Below are 6,148 nucleotides of genomic sequence, written 5' to 3' on the forward strand. Positions count from 1 at the left end.
TTTTGTATTATTATTTTTTTCTTTCTTTCTGATGCTTTAACGGATTCTTAAGCGGAAAAAATTGGATAATATATAAGCCAACTGAAACTTACAATTAACTGGTGTTATAAAACTATATAACTTACATATACAAACACACAGTATATTTAAGGTTAGTGCACAGCTGACCTTTGAAATGACCTTGAAATGACACGGTCAAAGGGACAGTCACATTCACCTCGCATTAGATCAAAGGAAACACAAACACTTTAAGGCACGCATTAGTCGACAGTCGAAACCATGTATTAAAGTTACAGATAACAGGATACAAAATTAATCTGCGATTACTTTTGGATTTTCGTCGCTGGAGAAGTCTTAATAATCCACGGTAAAGCTTAAGGCAGTTTATCAGGGTGGCCTGGCTTAACAACATTTACAAATCTGTTACAGAAAACACGAAACGTAAATTTGCCAGATGAACTGGTTCTTCATAAAATTAGTTTCGTTGGCGCGTAATTGTTCCCTGTGAATCATACGGAAAAGGGTACCCACAGTATCCTCATGCAACAAGTCGCCTTTCACCTTCACCGAGCTTCCAGCTCTGACGCCGGGAGGAGTCAATCAGACATTCTAGAAACATCTGCAGACAACGCTTTCCAGTGCTGACCAACAAACAAACAAATATCCACGGTTTAGCATTTAAACACTAAATTATTTATAGCACTCACCTAATTATAATTGAGGCACCTGTTAGTTGAAGTTCAGTCTCTTAAGGCTTGTTTTTAATTTTTCAATTTCTTACTTCAATAGAGGCAGCGTTGTGAGCCAAAAGACCTAATCAAATGAGCTGAATATTCTTAATACCTTTGTCTGACAACTAACGGTCCTTGAAAACCTCACAATTTATATATTTTACATGGACAATTGAAAAATGCTGACAGTTATACCTACATGAAATTTGCACAAGCAAGTTTGAGTAGGCTATTAAAACTGAAGAGAATGAGAAGTGTGTTTTAGTTGGGATATCAAAATTGACGGATTATTTGCATGGCATATTTTAGATAACCCATGCATATTTAATTAAAGTCTGCAGTGTGCTAATACTCTCCCAGAACAGATGTTGAGCCATCTGAATGTTTAAATGTGACTTGCTATGCTGGATATGAAGACATTACCTGGGCACTAAATTAATCATTCATGTCGGACAGCTGTCTACAGCCACCAACCATATTCATCAGTTCATTTTTAAAATATTTATTGCATATAATTATATATGCCCTGCTTGTTTTACCATCAAATCCTTTAGTCTGAAGCTCACTATACTGTAGGCACATGAGCATGTTAAACTGCTATATGAAGTCAGCAGTTCTATGTAAGACAACAATGCCTTTTATTTCTCAGAAACTACATTAGACTGGAATTGAGTGAAGATAAAAACCCCAGTTTACAGTAAGTCTGAGATTAATCTGCCATTGTCATTGCACACTGATCCATGTAGCATATGGCTCACACGCATGTAGTGTTTTAGCAAGAATGAGGTAAAATGATATTGAATAAATCCTCCTTGGTCAAAGCTATTCTATTAATCAAAGCTATTAATCCAAACCTCTCATCAGAAGTGACTATGATAATGGTTAAAAATGCTTTTCTAGCCTGAACATGCCTGGCCGGGCCATTGCAAATGTAAATTGTGGCCGCCTACTTACAGAAACATAAGCTCATCCTGTCAGAAGTGAGATTTTCTGCAACAGTGGCTCATAAACCAGTGTTTAACAGTATTGTCATTGGGACAAGCTGCTTAATGGTACTGTGCAGTTTACCTTGATCCATGTGGCCAAGGTTCAGGGCATAATTTGTTTAATAGCGGTAATGGCCATATGACAATGGATTTCACCAATGGTATTGTGTGTGCGTCAAGAGGTTTTTCCATGCTGAAATCGGTTTCTTAAATGGGTAAAGGCAATGTCATGCAATATGTTTTTTTTTATCTGCACCTGAAACTGAAGCTTCAGGCATCTATATTGCTCATTCATGAGTAAGAGCCAAAAGCTTTCCTGTCCTTGCACTGCAGCACACAGCCTCTCACACACACACTCATTCTCTCATTTCCGAATTCCTTCATTTCCTTAAAGTTCATCCTAAGAGCAGTAAGTCACAGGTCATCTAGGTAAATTCACATGCACTTTGAGGTGATATCTGTACAGGGGTTTATCAGTATGACATAATGGTCATCTCATTAAGTACCTTGTTTTATCCCATGTTTAGCAAATACAAAAAGAAAGGCAAAGTATTTTGCTTATTGTAAAATAAATTAAAATATTTTATATCCAATAATTACAAAAATAGTTTAGTTACTGATAAACAGCATCTACTGTAAAATTCTTCTACCTCATCCTCTTCTGTCATCAATAGCAAATTCATATTTGCTCCAGTAACCGCAGTATGAGCATTAACACTCGGTCTTATATAATTATATATTATATATAAATGTGTCTTTTACCCATCCTAATGTCTTTTCAAACCTGTATGACTTACTTTCTTATGTGGAACACAGACGGTGAATGTTTGAAAAAGGACCAGAGCTTTTCAAGCTTCAAAAGATGTAAAGCACCATAGAAGTATCATAAAGGGGATTCATACTCATGCACTATAGCCTAGTGAGGAGCAGATGAGAGTTTTTACATTTTAAAGCAACATTTAAAGCCATTAGTCTGATAATCATCTAGTTTGTGAGTTTTACTTGCAAATCGTATCAGTTTGATTTGTGAATGAATCATTCAGACCATTATGTGAAATTAATCAACTGATTCATTGAACAGGTGTGACTCAAAGCAAAGATTTGTTCATGAACTGACATTGCTACTCATAAATTCTCAAGATACCTACTGAATAATGAGAAGTCTGTCTGTTTATTATTCAAAGCTATTGTATTGCTTTAGAAGAGCTGGAATATAGTGCATGAGCAGTATTGACCACCTTTATGATGCTTGGCTCTGTGTGTGTGTGTGTGTGTGTGTGCAGGGGCGGACTTACCCATTAGGCAAAGGTAGGCGACCGCCTTGGGCCCCCAAAAGCCAAGGGCCCCCTAAAATGCTTTTCATATAGGATATGCGCATTAAGCGCGGACACGCGAACGTTTGCTGTTAGTGTTTACGGTGTTTATTACCACGACAACCGTCCGAGTCCGTGGCGCCTGCAGGCGTACGGCTGTACGCACTGTGAGTACCATGAGCGCTCAGACTGATGTTTTATTTTTTAACTGTACGAAATTATGAAATAAAACGCAAATTATAATCGGGCCTTCCATCAATTAGTGATGAAAAAATTACTTGCCATCTCCTACTTGGATGTGCCTTTAGAGAGAAATGCACGGATTACATAATGAAAGAGTTTATTTTATTAGACAGCCTTTGCACACAGGCTTACGCTGAAAACAACAAAATGGAACCTCAAGGTTGATCTAGGAAAATGTGTGCAAATGTATAGGGCCCCATTCCTATATTTTGTCTGGGGCCCCCAATTCACTAAATCCGCCCCTGTGTGTGTGTGTGTGTGTCATTTTTAAACCCATGCAAGTGCTCACTTATTTTCATTATAATTTGAAATGTATGGCCAGAATATTCTTCAAAAAACCACCCTGTGTTACATGATAGAAAGCTATGAGGAAGAACATGATGATGGGTAAATAATCACAACATTTTCATTTATTATTATTTATAATTGTATATTATATTATTATTTATACAAAACATTCTACATAATGATATTTTTTTCAATTGTAGGCCTATGTATGTATTTATTTATTTTACATAATAATATAGTTGGCCATTCTGCTCTGAAATAGTTAATCTTTCCCATGATTTCTGTATGAACCCTTGATGAGTGTGAACCCTTTGCATTTCTATAATGGAGATGAAACCCAGCATTTTTCAAAAAGAAAAGGATAGAGAAAAATAGAGAGACGCAAGCCTCAGACACAGAGACAGAATGAATAAGAACTGAACTGGACAAGGCATTCAAGACAAAACTGGTGGATAATTGATGCATGCAGTGGAATGCCAACATGGAGACTAATTGAGTGTGAAGAACAACCTCGGAGCTCAAGACTGATACTAACAAAATATAAAATAAATGATCATAACAATAAAGAAAAACTGCCACTAACTGGGAAACATCCAACAGAGGTAGCACAGCAGCTGGGAGAGATTTAAAGGGTGTTAATGCCAATTTATGTTGGCAGCAGATGTCATATTGCACAAAGCACAAAATCCATCCACATCATGATTAAAGATGTGATGTTTACATGATGACTTTAGTAATGGACAATATTTCCAGCTGTTTCACAAAGTAAATCTAATGACATTCACTGCATCTAACTGTCTCTCTATTCAATATATTTAAGTTAATATGTCCATGCTTCATTATAGTTGCTTTAAGTCAATAATTTTCCTGACGTGCTGGGTCCATATCGACATAAACTCATAAACCACTCCACAGGTGGAAAACCAGCACGCTTGCTAATACACAGAGCTCAAGATTGACAGAACACACCGGTGTCCTTTTTCACGACGAGCGAAATTCCACAAGAGGTCAGCGTGTAGGCTTAAACAAAAACGTTGAAAAGCATATTTTGCTGTCTTGTGAGCTTCCTCGTAAAGGAGACCAAATACAGCGTCACGACGAGCAGAGAGGACGGTGGAGAGAGAGAACGAGCGCAATTAATTCTCAATTCGGCTAACACCGAGAGATCAGAGCAAGGGCTGGGCTCATTAAGCGTCACATGCGAAATTAAATGCTAAACAGTCGCTAAACGGCAAAAACATTCAATTCCACCTCGACAGGCAGTCCCCCTGCATGATTTCTTTGAAAGCTCAGCCCCCTCCTTCCACTTACCGATTCCTCCCACTTCAATTCGTGCGTCTGCTTCTTGTAATCAAATGACACGCGTGTTTTTTTGTTGTTGTTTTTTTTTACAGTATTTAAGACAAGTGGTGCTTTACCACTCGTTCAATCTATAATCGCTTGCAATTAATCTTATGCAAGCTGATTAACGTCCCCTTAAGACTGATAAATCAGGAAAGGTCAGAATTCAGTGGCAATTTAAAGGGGTCATATGATGCGATTTCAAGTTTTCCTTTCTCTTTGGAGTGTTACAAGCTGATTGTGCATAGATAAGATCCCTGAAGTTGCAAAGACTAAAGTCTCAAAACCAAAGAGATATTCTTTATCAAAGTTAAGACTCTGCCACGCCCCCCTAAAACGGCTCATTCTAACACGCCCCCACATATCTACCCCACTATGTGGAAATATTTGCATAATCCCGCCGCAAATGTGCACGCAAAGAAAGAAGGCATGGTGTCAGTAACCGCAGTTAGTGTTGAAGCAGCCATGTCAAGGAGACGCTGTGTGTTTCTAGGCGAAAGCAAAAGCACTTTATTTAGCCTTCCGAAAGTAGATGCATTTAGGAATCTTTAAGATTACTTACAACAGAACAGCAATGCATTTTATGGACGACCGTTTCGTGAACCTAGGAGAGGAGGTAATGCGGACTTTGCTATGACAATCAGGCGCTTCTGAATCAGCTACTGTTTAGTTATTAGTTTAAGTATTTGCTATTGACCGTTCAAATGCGGAGTTTTGCGCATCGTGTGTGTGAGAAAGAGAGAGAGAGCGCTCGCGCGTGAGAGAGGGGGTCACATCACAGTGGAGTCAGCTGTCCGTGGCTTGTGTACTGCAAACACATACCAGCTTCATCACTGTGTCTGTCACGCGACTCTGTTCCCCTTTCGGGCTCTGTCTTTACATTTATTTTGAAAGATGAAGCTCACGATTATGGTAAGGGGCGTTACATTTCCGACGAGTGCTTGCGGTGTTCAGCCAATCACAATGCACTGGGTCAGCTGGCCAATCAGAGCAGACTGCGCTTGTCGGAAGGAGGGACTTTGTAGAAAACGAAGCGTTTGAGAGAGGCGGGGCATAGAGGACCTACAATAATGTACAGTATTTGAAAAATAATGTGTTTTTTGAACATTAAAGCATGTCAACATATTCTGTTACACCAAATACACAAAATAATGATCTTTAAAAAAAGCACCATATGACCCCTTTAAATGATATAAATGCGTATTTGCTGAATGCTGACGGCAAACAAGAAAGTATTATAATGTTT

This window comes from Sinocyclocheilus rhinocerous, unplaced genomic scaffold (assembly GCF_001515625.1).
Source record: "Sinocyclocheilus rhinocerous isolate Xijiao unplaced genomic scaffold, SAMN03320098_v1.1 scaffold650, whole genome shotgun sequence".
Classification (NCBI taxonomy): Eukaryota; Metazoa; Chordata; class Actinopteri; order Cypriniformes; family Cyprinidae; genus Sinocyclocheilus; species Sinocyclocheilus rhinocerous.